The sequence below is a fragment of the Furipterus horrens genome, unplaced genomic scaffold, assembly GCF_987537825.1.
Source record: "Furipterus horrens unplaced genomic scaffold, mFurHor1.1.pri manual_scaffold_13, whole genome shotgun sequence".
NCBI classification, from domain to species: domain Eukaryota; kingdom Metazoa; phylum Chordata; class Mammalia; order Chiroptera; family Furipteridae; genus Furipterus; species Furipterus horrens.
The window spans coordinates 32,314,292-32,332,393 of NW_028327183.1; the positions used below are offsets into that span (position 1 = coordinate 32,314,292).

At 43.6% G+C, this 18,102-nt stretch overlaps 1 long non-coding RNA gene and 2 pseudogenes across 1 annotated transcript in view; 2 read left to right on the forward strand and 1 right to left on the reverse strand.

The window, feature by feature from the left end:
* Nucleotides 1-18,102, forward strand: part of LOC149994403 (uncharacterized) — a 34,510-nt gene that overhangs the window by 7,272 nt on the left and 9,136 nt on the right. Inside the window, exon 2 of the long non-coding RNA XR_016507695.1 lies at nt 13,729-13,850. This is a non-coding gene — a long non-coding RNA (uncharacterized LOC149994403). The remainder of the gene's footprint in view (nt 1-13,728; nt 13,851-18,102) is intronic.
* Nucleotides 11,082-11,705, forward strand: LOC149994404 (PRELI domain containing protein 3B pseudogene; annotated as a pseudogene).
* Nucleotides 16,642-17,674, reverse strand: LOC149994405 (large ribosomal subunit protein eL43 pseudogene; annotated as a pseudogene).

Here is an 18,102-nt window from a genome sequence, read left to right on the forward strand (position 1 = left end):
CGGCGGTTCCTGTGGCGCAGCGCCCTCTGCAGGCGGCCGCAGCTCCTGCAACGCCAGTGGCGACAGCACAGCACCCTCTGCAGGTCGAGGTTGCTTCCACCATGCCACCTCCAGAGATGGAAGTGGCTTCCGCGGTGCCCGCCCTTTTTCAAACTCAAGGGACTTCTCTCACACCACCCTTTTTGGAGCCAGCCTCTGAAGTGACTGCAAAGTCAATGACTCCACCCTTACAGGAGGAGGAGAGGGTCTCCCCCGCCAGAACCCGCCAAGGAACTCAGTATAGTCAGGGGGCCTCCCAATTCAGAGCAAGCCAATTCCCTCTACGGCAGTACCCAATAGGTGGAATAAATCAGCAAGGCCAGCCCTCTGGCTACTATTGGGCCCATACTCTGTTTTCCACTTCAGATTTGCTAAATTGGAAAAATTCTAACCCCTCATATAAGGAAGATCCTCAGAAAATGGCAGAGCTTGTTGCCTCCATTTTTGCCACTCATAACCCGAACTGGGCAGATGTACAGGCTCTCCTAAATATTCTGCTAACTGGGGATGAGAAGCGACTGGTTACAAGTAAGGCTAATGAAGAGGCTCAGCATCTCCATGGAGAGGATCCCCATGGGACCCCCGACCCAACTGTGGCAATTCCTTGGACAGAGCTTAACTGGGACCCAAATGGTGGAGGCCTAGTTCCTTTGAAACATTACAGGAAGTGTATATTGGAAGGACTTAGAAAAGGGGTACCCAAGCCAAAAAGCCTGAATATGGTACAGACTATTCAGCAAAAACCAGATGAGGATCCTTCTGAGTTCTTAGAGAGGATCTATCAAGCCTACAGTAAGTACACTGATGTTGATCCACAGGCACAAGAGAACTTAAGAATGGTGAACATGACATTTATTGGGCAGAGTGCCCCAGATATTAGACGGAAACTCCAGCATATAGATGGAGTATTAGGAATGAGCCCCTCTCAGTTAGTAGACATAGCATTTAAAGTTTACCATGCAAGGGGAGTAGAAAAGAGAAGACAGAACTTAATGTTCGTTAAAACAGGCTGGAGAGGCCAAAGGAAGAGACAGGACCCTAAAGAGAGGAGGAAAGAGCTGTTGGGCAAGGACCAGTGTGCCTATTGCAGAAAGAAAGGCCACTGGAAAAATGAGTGTCCAAATCGTAAGAAGGGAAGTAGAAATGAAAACCCTTGCACCCATTCGGACCTGGGGACAGAGTCTTACTGAAGACCTGGAAGACGCAAGGTCCTGAACAGCAGCTGGCTGAACAATGGACTGGTCCCTATGATGTTTTGCTAACGACACATTCTTCGCTGAAGCTGGTAGGAATCAAGTCCTGGATACACCACACACGGGTAAAACAAGCACCGCCTGAGGAGGACACAGACCCTGCTGCTGTGACTGACACCGAAAAGGAAAGTTGGACCTGCACTCCGGAAGAAGATTTGAAATTACTCTTTCGAAAAAAAGGACAGTGAACTGAAACACAGATTAAAAGTGTTTCTTTTGCTTTGGGCATGTGCTTGCAAATCTAGGGAATTTTAACTGCCAAATACTGAGTTTGGGTAGAGTCCTTTACAGTGTGGAAAAGAATTGGAAATGGGTTATGGTTAAATCTGAATGGGTAAATATATAGAAAGGTTGTGAAAGTTTTTAAACCTGGGAAAAGGGAAACCTCAACTACTTGTGGTCTAATTGTATGGTTACTGTACCTCTGTATTGGCATTTAGCCATTGGGGGCCTATGAAAGGTCATTTGGAATTCTCTGTGTTGGCATTTAGCCTTGGGACCTATGAAAGGTCATTTGGAATTCCCTGTATTGGTTTGGCATTAGCCACTGGAGACCTATGTAAGGTCTAGAATTCTCTGAGACCTAGGAAGTGTCTGGAATTCTTTGGTTTGGCATTAGCCATTGGTGACCTAGGAAAGGTTGTCTGGAATTCCCTGCATTGGCATTTAGCCTTGGGACCTATGAAAGGTCATTTGGAATTCCCTGTATTGGTTTGGCATTAGCCACTGGAGACCTATGTAAGGTCTAGAATTCTCTGAGACCTAGGAGAGGTCTGGAATTCTCTGTATTGGTACTGGCCATATAATCTGAAAGGAAAATTGAGGTTTCCCAGAGAAAGTTAAGAAAACTTCACATGTAGGAAAGTGAACAAAAGAAAGTATAAGGCATGGAAATGCAATTTTGGGAATATTAGAAGGACAAGGATTTTCCTTCACACTGTGTATTTTTCTCCTACCTGACCCCTCCAGAATTTGGCAATTTAAAGGAGTAAGTAATTACGTTAGGTTTCTTTGCATAAAACTAAAAAGACCAGTTGTTAATGAAGGTATTGTTAACTAAGACTTTGACTGGAATGACATGCCTGAAGGAGGCATGCTTAGGCTCTGGTTGTTACCAGAAAGTCCTGAGGAACTGGACTTGACTTTTGAAGCTAAGGAAAGCCCAGAAGGAAAAAGGCCTGACACCTTGGTTGGTTGTGCGGTTCATGGCAGTCTTTCCAGGGAAGGAACGAAGGTTGCTTTCCTGAAAGATGGCTAGAAAGAACCTTAAGGCACAATGGAAAACTCAGAGGACTTGGGAAAGCAGGTGTTTACAGGCAAGGCTGAATGGCAGGTGTGTGGCTCAGCTTCTGTGCCCTGATGGGCAAACTAAAAGTCAACATGAAGGTTCCTTGCGTAAGTTCCAGCATAGTAGACTTAAAGATCATATGTGATCAATCACTGCTCTTGTTGTGTTTATGCAAATGAACAGGCTAAATTAAAACTGGACTTAATGCAGTCCCTTTACTGGCAAGGAGGGTAATCTTAAGGAGAAAAATCGTGACTCAAGGAAAATCGCAATGCTCAGTGCAGCTAACTGTCTATAAAGTTTGTTTTCCATTTGAAAGTTAAACCAAGTCTGTGACATTATAAAGGATGCTTTATTTACAGGCAAGAAGAATGTCAAATGCCTTGCAACTGGAGGTCTTCCCAATAAGACAGTCTCTCAGATTAAGAGACTGGTTTGTGAACTGTGTTGTGTAAATTAACATGCATGTTCTTTCTGTTTTCATAGGACATAAGCCTATGATCTCTACCTGAGTGATTATCTGTACATATAGGCCTCACTTAAGAAGCCCATCTGCATTGCCACCTCCTGAGACTCAACGGTTTGGCTGAACTAAGTGGCTGAGTTGGTGAAGTATGGGGTGGTCTGCAGGCTTCACTTTAAAACTGGTTTCTTTTCTGTCCTAATGGCTTGGACAGAAAGGGCCCAGAGGTTTGAGAGGGGGGAAATCCAAAATTTATACCCCTCAGCCCAAGCTAAGTATGGTGGGCAAAAGGGCTTTGGACAGGTGTGACATGCCCTGCACACCTTCCTCCAAAGAAGCCATTTCTTTTTTTCTAATGTGGGACATTGAAAAATTAATCCCTGCCTTTTGTATATAGTGGTTGTAGGTTGAATTGTGTTTTTTAACCCTGTTGCCAAATCTGTTGCCCTCAGAATACGACAAGAATGCCAGCTTGTCCAGCAGTACCAGCCCTTGGAAACCAAGCATGCTGCTACCCAGGAATAGCCAACTGACCTGGACTCTGCAAGATTCTTCCCCATGTGGGAAGGGTACCCTCCCCTACATCCCCACTCTTATTAGGGATTTCTAGACCCAAGGGTAGGTAGGACGACGACCAAGTTCAGCAGGAAGCAGTTAGAGGAGCATGAGACCTTCGCCCATTGTCCTTTATAAGATTATAAAGGGTCTTAGTCTGAAAGGGGGGAAACTGTTACAGAAACAGGGGAGTCCAAAAATCCCCAGAGTTTGCTGCTGGGGGATGGGGAGAAGTAAGCAGCTTTTCAAATGCTTCCACATGCCTGAGGCTGGTGGCTACTGTCTTTCTTATGCAAATGGCTTTAATGCATCCAAAGCCTCAGGCAGATGGGAGGAGTCTTGAACCAGGGGATGGTATGGAAAGCACACAGAGCCTACGTAAGGTTCTGTGAATGGTCAGAACTGTTTGCAACGCCCACTGCGTCAGATGACGCAGTCGGGGATATATAAGCAGCTGCAGACATTTTAGCTCAGACTCTCTGTGGCACGCTCGGGCTCTCACTCGCGCTCTGGCTCTGGCGCTCTGACTCTCTCTCACTCGCGTGCTCGCGCTCGCTCTTGCTCTCTCGCTCTCTCGTGTGCTCCCTCCACGTGGCTTGGTGAAGGGGCCTTCTCCATGTGGCTTGGAGAAGGGGTCTCCAGGCTGCTTTAAGAGGCTCTCGCCATGCAGTTTTGAGAAGGAGAGAAGATCCACGCGGTTTTGCAGGAAGAAGGCAGTTTGCAAGGAGGCTGAGAATCCAGGTGGTTCTGCATTGAGAGCTGGAGGGCACCACAGCACAGAAAGGACCTCCCCAATCAGGATTGAATGATTGGCAGCTGCTGGTAAAGCTGAACTGTGTTTGGAAAGTAGGGAAACGGTTTCTCTGACTTTCCTAAAACTAGCCTGGTTTGGTAGTGGGGAGGCAAGGATATGTGTTTGTGGGTGTTTTAAAGAGCATAAGACTTAACAACAGAAATCCGCAAATAACTAAATCTGTATAACTGTTAAATAAACAATTCTTTTTCTTTTCACTAAACTCTGGTATTGAGAGTTATAATTTTGGCGGCGGGCAATCGGGCCCCTAACTAAAGAGCCCGTGGGTTTGTTTTCAACTGGAGCAGCCCAGGGGTTCTGTAACACAGTGCCTTCCTTTGTAACACCTTCGGCACAGTCCCGGAGGCTGGGAGGATTTTTCTACCCCCTTTTCTCCTTTTCCTTTCCTGCAATCTTTTCTAGTATGCCCAATTTTACCACAATTAAAACACCTAGTTTTAGAATTCTGAGAGTTTTCTTTCATAACCGAGGCTAACAAATTAATACCATAAGTCTGAGATCCAATTTCTCTACATGCTCTGATATAATCTTCAACCGTTCCACCCTTTTGTTTCACAGGAGCCAACACCCTTTTACAATCCGCATTAGCATTTTCATAGGCAAGGGTTAAGAATAACATATCCTGTGCTTCAATGCCAGTAGTGGCCTTTTTAATAGCACTTTGGAGTCTGGCAAGAAATTCAATATAGGGCTCATTGGCCTCTTGGAGGATTTTTACAAAAGATTTTGCCACCTCCCCAGGATTTTGTAATTGTTGCCAAGCAAAGAGGCAAATATCCTTCACTTGCGCAAGAGTCTGATTAGATAATTGAATTTGATTGTTAACCGCAGAAAAGGCCCCGGTACCCTAAGTTGCTCAAATGTCGCCCCAGGCGGCTGAAGGGCGGCGTTCTCACGGCTGACCCGCCTGGCCTCCTCGCTATACCAAGATTTAAATTGTAAAAATTGCGCGGGCTCCAGGGAGGACCGAGAAAGAACATCCCAATCTGCTGGGATTAAAAGATTATCATTAGCAAATGAGGAAATGAGACCGTACACGTAAGGAGAATTCGGTCCATAACTAGAAACAGAGGATTTAAGAATTTTTAAAAACTGAAACTCAACATTGCGATGGGCAACAACAACCTGGCCCTGTGGATGTTGATTATTCGGAGGTTGTTGAATTCTTAATACTGGGAATATTGAAGAAGTATTAGTCCACATTTTCGAGGGAGGTGTTTCCTCCTCTACCTGAAGCATGACCCTTGTTAAATTTGGAGGCTTAGCGAAACAAAAGGTTGAATCGGTATAATCAGAAGGATTTTTTGGAACAAAAGATGCTGTAGTGGCAGCTGGAGGCAACGTCGGAACAAAGGGCGGAGCCTCCTGAGCCAGAAATGCAGCAGGAGGAGCAGTAGGCTCCTTAGAATCCAAATGATTAACAAGTTTTTCAAACTTAGTATCTAGATTAACAGCAAACTTCTCAAACAATTTAGACATGTTGTTAAAGGCAACCAACAGCTGGGCATTCTCACCAGGAAATGTTGGAAGTGGCGACAAAGGAGGATACCGGGGTGGAGCCTCATCTGATTCAAAATCTGAAAGCGGGACTGGAGCCGCTGCCAGCGGGGGGCTGGGCGCAGCGGCTGCAGTCAGCGTGGGAGCAGGGCTATTGTTCCCGGTATCCTCTGCCGGAACAGACGGGGCCAAGACGGCACCCTGCATATCTCCCGGAGTTTCATTGTTAATTATCTCTGACTGGTCATAAATTGGAGGCGAGGGCTGACTACTACAAGCTTTTACTGAATCTGCCTCAGAGTCCGATTGAAATGGCTGCAAGGCCACAGCCACCTGGTTAAAGGCCGCCCATGTTTCGCCTGCTATAGGATGACCAGTCTGGTGTGCTCTTTTAAGAGCTTTACCAACTTGTTTCCACACCCTTAAATTTAACTGATTTCTTCTCTCTGGAGTAAACCAATAACAGTGTTTCTTGACCTGCAAGAATAAATCTGTTAAGGCACTCTCTTTTATTTGTACACCTGAACTTCTAAGTAAAGACTTTAAAAGCCTAATATATTCTTCCTTAACTGAAGGATTATTTCCCATTACTCCGAAGTGTTTTTCCGAAAAGTTTGCTTAGACCCGTGCGATTTCCTTTTCGGTCCTACCGGTCCCGGTTTTTACCTTCTGGTCCCTGTTCGGGCGCCAGATGTTGCGTTGGTTGTGATTTCGGACGCTGAAATAAATCCGGCAGGCAGGATGATTGGCCAGTAACAAACGGAGGGCTGTGGCTCGCTCAGACCATCAGCGGAGAGCGGGAAGCCTCATCCTCTTTTTATTAGGGTTTCAAAAGTTACTAAAAATAGAACGGGGGGTGTGACATTCCAGCCAACAACAGGAGAATTTTACAAGTGAAAGAATTCTTACAGTGTCATTAATATGTAAAATACGGCCAGGGTAACTCCTGATTTAGCTAGCACCTATCAAGGAAGCAAGGCAGATCCACTAATCCTCAAGGCCAGCTCCATTTTAAGACTTCATTAACAAGGAAGCAGATGGAGTACACAACAGAACCTGTTTTACCCAGGATTCCACGACTCAGTGGCCTCGACAGCCTAAAGCCGAAGGCGGAGACGAGAGTTGCTCATCGTCTCCTGAGTCACGGGATGCCACCTGGGTGGTGGGGCATGAGAATGCCCCTACCCAGAGATCTGTCTTCCTGCAACAAGAAAGTATAAGATCTTATTTCTCAAATATTAATGGAAATATGAATCATCTAGGGAACTTTTTAAAATGCAAATTCTGATTCAGGCAGTCTGGGGTGGAGCCTGAGAGTGTGCATTCCTATCAAGCACCCAGGGGATGTCAATGGCAGGAGCTGCTCACCCAGGGGTCACACCCTGAAGAGTAAAGATAGATGACAGTGAGCACCTGGGCTCTGGAGTCTGGCAGACCTGGTGTATAAATGGGTGTCAACTGTAGTGTACCTCAGTCTCCTGACCTGTGAAATGGCAGTAATGCTCCCTACAGACTTATACATTGCCAGTGCAAGGCTCTGACACCAGCACAGAATAAATGAGGAGCTTCATCACAGCTGCTATCTGGCCCATCCGTGTTGAGGTGAGAGATGAGACAGAGCTGCTGAGGCACAGATTAAGAAATGGGGGTCCTCGTGTGCCATTATCAAGCACCATGTGATGGGGCACTTCTGACTTGTTCCTTGAGCGTTTCGTGCCTTGGAAATACAGAGGATGTGAGGAAGGCTTTCTGCCCATTCTGTAAACATTCGTCACGTGTCTGCCATGCTTCATGGTACTTTGCTAAGTGCAGGTACACAGTGTGATGAGCAAGGATGGATTATAAAGCAGAAACAGGCAAGTTTGCCCAGGGCCTGAGTGCTGTCACGCAGCTGTCCCCCTTCCTCCCACCCGGGGGCTGTCGGGACAGCCAGCAGAGGGGACCAGAGAGCGGTGCTGCTGCAAGGCACCCTGCGTCTGATCCTCAGTGGCTTTGGCTACCTCACCCGTCCCTCTCTGGACACTTTGCCCCAGCCTAGGCATCAGGAACTAAAAAGACAGGAGATGACTTGAAAGGAAAGCCTGCATTTGTACATAGATTTCTTTCCTTTCATTTAAACTTAGTCTACTCCAGAGTGTTTCTGGAACCCAGCAGATGTGGAACACCACTGAGCTAGGCAACACCAGAGGGAAAGAAAGAAATGTTTCCTCTCCAGGGGTTTGCAGTTTGTGTGTGTGTGTGTGTGTGTGTGTGTGTGTGTGGAAATTTGATACTTATGTAAATGTTATATTGTAGATGTGATGGCACAGAGATAAACTGCAACTCAAGATCATACAAATGGTAGATAGCAGACAAACCAGTCCAGGACAAATATGTAAACAGGTGCTAAAGTGTGAAAGGAATTGGGGTGGGGGCCAAGGTAACCATGATGTAACACGGGTGTGATATGTGGATGGCAGAAGGTAGGGAAGGAACATTCTGGTGGTGTAGGAGGGTGGTAGCAGAATAATCTTCCCTCCAGGAGGAAATTCCTCTCCCTTTCTTTTTAAAAAAAATTTTATTGATTGATTTTAGAGAGGGAGAGAGAGAGAATTTGCAGGACAGATTCCCCTCTCTCTCTCTTCCAGGCAAGGCTAGGAGGGAGGAGGTAGCCAAGACCCTTATGTGTGCTGGTTGGAAGACATTCTGTTCCGAATGAGAAGGCCCAGTTCCTAGAAGGAGGTACCCCAAAATTTTATCCCCCTACCTTACTTCTCATTTTCCTCCTAATCATTCTTCTAAATTCCTTTGGGGTGTATTATCTTGGCCCTGGAGATAAAGTGTTTGAACTAGACCTCCAAAGGCCCAATACTCTGATCCTGTGCCTGCTTAGCGACCACAGACTCTCCCATAGGTTTCCCAAGCTGGCTTCTAGAACAGGCATTGCAGACTTTTCTGTAAAGGGCTAGATTGTAAGTATTGTTGGCTTTGTGGACCACACAGACTCGGCCTCAACCACGCACCTTTGCAGTGGCAGATCCAAATCAGCCATACAAGGTGGGTTAATGAATACAACTTTATTCGTGGACACTAAAATGTGAATTTCACATAATTTTTGGGTCAGGAAATCTTCCTCTTTTGATGTTTTGGTATATTTTTATGGTGGTAAAATATAAATAACACAAAATTTCCATTTTAACAATTTTTAAGTGTCCAGTTCAGTGGCATCAGGTACATTCATTGTTGTGCAACCATCACCACCAGACATCCCCAGACTTTCTCATCTTCTCAAACTGAAACTCTGCCCCCACAAAACACTAACTCCCCATTTCCCTCCCTCAAGCCCTTGTACTCACCATTCTACTTTCTGTGTCTGTGAATTCAGCTACTGTAGGAACCTCACAAATGGAATCATGCAGTTTTTGTCATTTTGTGACTGGCTTATTTTACTTAGCATAATGTCCTCAAGGCTCATTCATGTTGTAGCATGTGTCAAAATGTCCTTCCTTTTTATGGCTGAATAATATTCCATTGAGTGGATAGACCAGATTTCAGTTATCCATTCATCCATTAGCAGACACTTGTGTTGTTTTTACCTTTTGGCTATTGCGAATAATACTGCTATATCTTTTGGTTGTCTTTGACCCAACCATTCTTAACCCTTGGGCTATACAAAAACAGGTAGAGCCTGGCTTTGGCCCTGAGCCATGTTTTACCGAACCCTGTCTCAAACACAACGGTACCAAATCACCTTCACCAGTCAGCTCTCTTTCCTAGCTTGGTGTTATTTTTTATTTTTTTGGTACATTGAACTTCATTGATGGCGCATGACAGGTAGGACTCCATAAGCCCGTCCCCTTATTCAGGGTTCTGGGATGGAAACTGTTGAGGTCAGGAGCTTCTCAGTATGTTGGGGGATTGATTTGTGGCAAGGACTCTTCAACAGCTGAGGACCTCTCTTTGTCTTGCTGGGGCTAGTGGTCCAGGGGTTCTTATTGCTTGGAGGCCATGTGGACTCTAAGGTCCACCACTTTGTTGCTGTAGCCAAAATCATTGTCATACCAGGAAATGAGCTTAACAAAGTGGTCATCAAGGGCAATGCCAGCCGCAGCATCGAAGGTGGAGAGGTTGGTGTCATTGTTAAAGTAACAGGAGACAGCCTGTTCCTCAGTATAGCCCAGGATGCTATTGAGGGGGCCATCTGATGCCTGCTTCACTACCTTCTTGATTTCATCATATTTGGCAGCTCTTTCTAAGTGGCTGGTCAGATTCACAACCGACATATTGGGGGTGGGGACATGGAAGGCCATGCCAGTGACGTTGCCCACAGCCTTGGCAGTGCCAGTAGAAGCAGGGTTTATGTTCTTGACAGCCCCTCAGCCATCACACCACAGCTTCCCAGAGGGTCCATCCACGGTCTTCTGGGTGGCAGTGATGGCATGGAGTGTGGTCATGAGTCCCTCCACAATGTAAAAGTTGTCATGAATGACCTTGGTGAGGGGGGCTAAGCAGTTGGTGATGGGAAAAAAACATGAGATAACATCGAATGTTGAGAGCTTGCAGGTAGAGACCGAGGGAAAGAGATAGATAAAAGAGCATGGCAATTCCACTCATAAAAATTCTAAGAAATGCTAAACTAACCTGTAGTGGTAGAAAGTGGATCAGTGGTTACCTGCAGTGTGGCTGAAGGCACAGATGGATAATGAGGGGCACAAGGAAACTTACTGGGGGTGGATGTGTCTGTTATGTCGATTGGGCTGATGGCCTTACACATGTGTACAGATGCAAAGCTCATCAAATTGTACACATAACGTGCACTTGATTGTATGCCCGTTACACCCCAGTAAAGCTGTGTTATTAAGACTTGATGTCTGAGCTACCTGGTGGATGGCTATGAATTGAGGGCTTGGAGAAGCGAGGGAATCTGGTGAATGGCTGACTTTAGATTCACCGCCTTGAATGGGTTCTGAGAACATCCAATATGCTCATCATGTCTGAGCTGTAGGCATTGTCTTTGCTCAACTGCTCATCTAAAAATATTTTCCCTTCAAGTTTTGGAACCAAATATACTGTTTGAACCTGATATAAACACATTGAAAATGGCATTTTGGAACAAGGATCAAAGGACAATAAAAGCAACACAAGTGCTTTGCCTCTTTGCACCACCAAGACAACACACAGGTCGCCGACACCATGAAGGTGTAGACTTCAGAACACACCTTTGACCACCCATGGAAAACTGTTACAACAGCTGCAATGCAGAAATACCCTAACGCTAGGAACCCAAGTGTGGTAGGAGTTGATGTACTGGACAGACATATAGATACTACTGGAAAGTTACACAGCAGACTTCTCAGCACTGAGTAGGGACTGCCTTCTATTGTGAAAGCTCTTATTGGTGCAGCAAGAATCAAAATATATGTGTGAGAAATTCTGTAGTTGATTCTATAAACAATGGAACTTGAGTCCAATAATAGTTCATTTACAAATATGGTTTCAGGAGATGAGAGACCTATAAAACCACATCCTCAGGACCCAGCAAAAATTGTTTTGACTCATGGGGCCATAATCACCATGAAAAGAGTCAGTCTCAGTAGCTATCTTGAAGGTCTGATGGGAAGTACAATATTTTCAAATGAGAGTAAAGGCTGAGAAGCAGTGGAATGGGTAAATTAAATAAATTAAATGATGAGACTGAAGAATTGACGGCTTCAGCAAGAGGGAGCTTAAGGACACCGATGGCGGCAGCAGCATTTGTGGAGAAATGATGACAGTTGGTATGCAACACCTAGTCCTTCTGATCTCTGCTAGCTGGCATTATATCTATTTGTTATTTGAAAAATACAACTCTAAAAAAATTTAATAAACTGAAGAAAGGCTATGTGACTTGATCAAAACAAAGAGTACATGATTTCTAAATAAAACATCATCTGAAATTATTACTGTTTTGAAATGACTGGTTTTAAGGATTCCACTATTTATGTGAAAATTTAACAATTTTTGAAAGGTACAAAAAAAAGGAAAATACTTAGAAATTGGTGTTAGCATATTAAATCTCCTTATGGTAGAATTTTAAACCTTTTCATGCATTGGAACTCTACCTGGCTTTGGACCAACCACAGACAAAGCAGAGCCACCTCTAAATGGACACAATTGCCCTACTGTGATAAACTTCAAGAGAGAGCTCACTTTAAAAGGAGAAATTGTATACTTTTAAAAGATATATTAATTTGTATAAAATAACTTGCTCTGCTATAAATGACCATTAAAAACTACAGTGTTTTAATTTGGTCCTTAAAGGACATTTTTGGAGTGAAAATGATCACTAAAGTAATATATAATTCCAACAAAATATGATTTTATTGTATTAAAGAATACTGTGTTGATTTGCCAAAGTTCTGTATGTAACTTAGTGAAGGTATTACCTTTCTTGGATTCGTACTTTAATTAGTATGCTGTATTGTGGGCTGGTTATCCCACCTGAAAAAATAAAGTTACTACTGGAATTTTGCAGCACTCTAAACTTAAATGGAAGAACTATTTACATCTTTTAGCATTTCACATTTGCCTAACTTATAAATTGCCATTGTCAAAAACCTTGGTTCTGTAGCACTGGCTGTAGTGGCTCAGGTGGAGACAAACCAAAGGGTTGCTGGTTTGATTCCTCATCAGAGCACATGACAGGATTGCAGGTTCATTCCCCGTCAGAGCGTGAGGGGGGAGGGCAGCTGATCAATGTTTCTGTCTCACTTCAGTATTTCTCTCCCTCTCTCTCTCTCTCAAAAAAGAAAAGAAAAGAAAAATATCATGGTCTATAATTACTAAAGCATGTTGTCAGGTTATTTGAATATAATTACTTTTTGAAGTAATTGTGACCACAAAATATCTTTTTTACACGAGGAGCTATACATCATTTGAAATTACTCAAATGATGTCTTGATCTGAATCATAAATCCCAGGTACTTAATGTATTTAATAATAGGGTGCCACTGTGGGGTGTGGGGCTGAGGAAAAAGAACAATAGAGAGGAAAAAGCATTGACTTAAACTGACCACTATGTGAATTACTTTGCAGCTTTTATTTATGGGAAATCCTTATTTTGGGTGCCAAAGGGCAGCTGTCCTCTGAAAAACAATCCAGTAAATGTATTTTGTTTCTTATTTTGTAGTAGCCAATTATCAACCAGTAAATAATATCTTTGATACTTTCAACTGTTGCATATAGAGTATTTTTGTTAAAAAGTGGTTAGCTCTTGCCCTTATTTTACAATGGTTAATGTGATAAAATGCTAATAAGGTTTCCTATAAAAGAAACTAGGTAATATATATACATAAACCACACATATAGTATATACCAAACTTTAAAAAATAGTGATTTTTATATTTAAAATATTGTTTAGCTTAAGATGTTTTATAACAGTGGTTCTCAACTTTCCTTTAATACAGTTCTTTATGTTGTGGTGACCCCCACGCCCTTTAATACAGTTCTTCATGTTGTGGTGACCCCCAATCATAAAATTATTTTTGTTGCTATTTCATAACTGTAATTTTGCTACTGTTATGAATTGTAATGTAAGTATCTGATATGCAGGATGTATTTTTCATTGTTACAAATTGAACATAATTAAAGCATAGTGATTAATCACAAAAGCAATATGTAATTATATATGTGTTTTCCGATGGTCTTAGGCGACCCCTGTGAAAGGGTCATTCGACCCCCAAAGGGGTCGCGCGACCCACAGGTTGAGAACTGCTGTTTTAGGATATTTGTTAAAGCAAGTGAAATTTCAATAAGGTTTTTTTTTTATCCTCACCTGAGGACACTTTTTCATTGCTTTTAGGGAGAGAGAGAAGAGAGAGAGAGAAACATTGATTCAAGAGAGAAGCACTGATTGATTGCCTCCCTACACATCCAGACTGTGGATCGTGCACACTCGGACCAGGAATCAAACCCGCAATCCAGGTATGTCTCCTGACCAGGAATCAAACCCACAACTTTACAGTTAAAGGACAACGTTCCAGCCAACTGAGCCACACTGGCCAGGGCTCAATAAGGTTTTTGGTTATCTTTTTTTTTTAATATGCTTTATTGTTTATGCTGTTACCATTGACCCAATTTCTTTTCCCTTTGTTCCGCTCCACCCAGTGACCCCTCTCCCTCCACTTGTCCCCCCCCACCTTAGTCCATGCCCATTAGCTGTGCATATACTTCTTCTCAACATCTTCCTATCTACTCCAACCACTCCTACTATGCTTCTTAATTCCTGTACCATCTCCCTCTTTTCCCCTCTTCCCCCTCCCCTCTGACCTCCCTCCAAAATGTTCCCCATACCTATAATTCTTTTCCCACTCTCGTTGCCTACTTAGTTTGCCTTTGTTTCGATTCCCTAGCTTCTGTTGTTCGTTGTTGTGATACAGTTTTCATTTTAATGTTCAGTTTTGATCCTCTTTCTCCTAAACAAGTCCTTTTGACATTTCATGTAACAGTGGTTTGGATCCGATGAACTCCTTCAGTTTCACTTTGTCCTGGAAGCACTTTCTCTGCCCTTCTATTCTGAATGACAGCTTCGCTGGATAGTGTAATCGTGGTTGTAGGTTTTTGCTTTTCATTACTTTGAATATTTCTTGCCAGCCCCTTCTTGCCTGCCAAGTTTCTTTAGAGAAATCAGCTGATAGTCTTATTGGGACCCCTTTGTACGTAATTCTCTTCTTCTCTCTTGCTACTTTTAAGATTCTCTCTTTATCCTTAATTTTTGACATTTTGATTATAATGTGTCTTGGTGTGGTTCTCCCTGGGTCCAGTTTTTTTGGAATTCTCTGTGCTTCCTGGACCTGTAAGTCTATTTCCTTCCCCAAGTTAGGAAAGTTCTGCTTCATTATTTTTTCACATAATTTTTCAATTTCTAGCTCTTCTTCACCTTCTGGCAACCCTGTGATTCGGATGTTGGTCTGCTTATAGCTGTCCCATAGGTTTCTGAGCCCTCTCCTCATTTTTCTTACTTTTCGTTTCCTCTTTCTGCACTGGTTGACTGTTTGTTCCTTCCTTATGTTCCGATTTGTTGATTTGATCCCTGGTTTTCTTTCCCTCACCATTTGTTTTGTATGTGTTTTTGTTCATTTCAGCAGGACTAGCCATCATTCCTTCCCCATCTTGTTTAAGATCTGCTGTCAGATCTGTAAGCATTCTTATAACCAAAGCTCTGAACTGTGCCTCAGAAAGATTTCCTATCTGCTAAGCCAGTATATTAGACATTCGATGTCTGGTCAGCTGCATGATTGGGATCTCTATCATGATCTCTGTCATCCTGACAGTTTTGTGTTTACCTTTGCTTCCTGGGTGGGGCTGTCACACCTACGCTACAGGGGGCAGAGCCCCATGCGCTCATCACTACCGGGCGACCCTTCTCACCATGCTGTGACATTTTGCGTGAGGGTGGGGTCCAAGATGGATTCTTGCCGTTTACTCTCCGTTGAGAGACTGGGAGCTTCTTCCTCTGTTCTCACCCCCTCTGGCCTTCACATTCCAAGGCAATGGGGGTTTGCCTTCCCTGGCATTGGAATTGCAAGCTGACAGGTCTGGTCTACAACCAGAGTGCTCCCCAGGTGTTTCTTGCCTCTTTTTAAATACGGGTGTCTGTGATTATTGCTTTCCCACTGCCGTCGCCGCTGCTGCCGCCAACAGCACAGCTTGACTCCTTCGCCCCAGCTTCACCCCTCCTACCTGTCCAGACGAGCACCACTTCTTTATAACTTCATACATTGGACTTCCATGTGACTTTATTTTCTGGAACTTCTGGTTATTTCTGGTTTTGCGGTAGATGTAGTCCTTCTTAGTTGTGGAGGGAGACGGAGTGTGTCAGTCTAGGCCTCCATCTTGGCCAGAAGTCCATCTGGTTATCTTTTGTAACCAGAGGTTTTTTTTTTTTTAAAGGAGGGATTTATTTATTGCACCACCTCATACCTTTGAGGTAACCCACATGACTAAATTATTGATTTTTGATACACTAGAAAGTGATATTTGGGGGCAAGCAAGGAAGACAAACTGAACTCTACTGATTCTGAAATCTTCTCTGAGTCAGCCATACTGAATTACTGAATAGCTGCCACAGGTCATATTCTGAAGTTTTCCTTTCTGTCATGTCAATAGTCTGGGAGGATGTTCACATTAAAATGTTATAATATACATCACTATAAAAACTGATAGATGTTCCGTTACCATTGCTGGTATTACTACTACTATCACTACTCAGTACAAACTCTTGATAAGTTTGCCTTTTGTAAAAATATATGCCCACGTGGTGAGTTGGCTGGGAATAGCTGTATATCACTTCCTCTGGCCCCAAGGAAACCATTTAGAGCATTGCTACAAACCCTATGTCATCTCCAGATCCTGTCTAATCACATGGTTCTATAAAAAACATGATTCTATAAAAACAGTGTGTCATCTGGAGTAGTATTCCATTTCATCCAATCAGATTCTGTGCCATTTAGTATTCTGACTATACATTCTATTTCTTTTTTAATAGTATTTTTATTGATTATGCTATAACAGTTCTGATTTTTCCCCCTTTGACTCCTCCACCTGGTACCCTCCTTCCCTCCAGCAATCCCCTCCTTAATTCATGTCCATGGGTTGTGCGTGTAAGTTCTTTGGTTTCTCCACTTCCTATACTATTCTTAACATCCCCCTGTCTTTTTTGTTCCTACCAATTATGCTTCTTTTTTTTTATATGAATTAACCCATTTATTATAGGCTAACAATGTTTCAAATTGTGGAGCTTCAACTGATCTTTCAATTACTTCAGTCTTCTGATGGCAGACTTCACTGTGACAGAAGTGGTGTTGTAGGTTTGTTACAGAACCCCTGGGCTGCTCCAACTGAAAACAAACCCACGGGCTCTTTAGTTAGGGGTCCGATTGCCCGCTGCCAGAATTACAACTCTTAATACTCCAGTTGAGTGAAAAGAAAATTGTTTATTTAACAGTTACACATATCCTTGCCTCCCCCCCTACCAAACCTAGCCAGTTTTAGGAAGGTCAGAAACACCGTTTCCCTACTTTCCAAACACAGTTCAGCTTTACCAGCGGCTGCCAATCATTCAATCTGATTGGGGAGGTCCTTTCTGTGCTGTGGTGCCCTTCAGCTCTCAATACAAAACCGCCGGGATTCTCAGCCTCCTTGCAAACTGTCTTCTTTCTGTAAACCGCGTGGATCTCCTTCTCCAGAGCACCCCTGTGAACACCCGCCAGTGAGGGAGACAGCCCCAGAGCACGCCCCCGCAAGTGTTCGCAGCTGCCTATATATCCCTGACTGCGTCCTCTGACACAGTGGGTGTTGCCAACAGTTCTGACCATTCACAGAACCCCACGTAGGCTCTGTGTGCTTTCCATACTGTGCCCTGGTTCAAAACTCCTCCCATCCACCTGAGGCCTTGGAAGCATCCAAGCAATTTTGCATAAGAAAGACACCAGCGACCAGCCTCAGGCATGCGGAGGCATTCTGAAAGCTGCTTCCTTTTCCTTATCTCCCAGCCACAAACTCTGGGGTTTGTTTTTGGACTCCCCTGTTTCTGTAACAGGTTCAGTACCACTGGTGACTGTTTTCATGCAGGAACCACAGTGCCAGATCCCCACAGCTCACCTCTTCATCTTGGTTTTGCCACAAAAGGAGCAAGTGTACTTGGCATGCTAGCTGATCTCAATTTTCTTCACCATTTTCCTGAGGGAGGCGCCATTACAGGTGTCATATTTACTGACGATTCCAACCTTCTTGGTGCATTTAGCCATTTCCCTATAAAGTAGGTTGGAACCCAAGAGGACACAGTTATGCTTCTTAATCCCTGCACCATTTCCCCATTCTTCCCTTTCCCCACTCCCAGCTGATAACCCTCCAAATGATCTCCATATCTATGAGTCTCTTCCTGTTCTGGTTGTTTGCTTAGTTTGTTTGTTTGTTTGTTTCCTAGATTCATTTTTTGATAGTTGTGAATTTGTTGCCTTTTTAATGTTCATGGTTTACTTCTTTTTCTTAAGTATGTCCCTTTAACATTTCATATAATAATGGCTTGGTGATGGTGAACTTCTTTAACTTTACCTTGTCTGGGAGGCACTTTATTTGCCCTTCCATTCCAAATGATAGCTTTGCTGGAAAAAGTAATCTAAGTTGTAGGTCCTTGCTTTTCATCACTTTGAATAGTTCTTACCAGTCCCTTCTT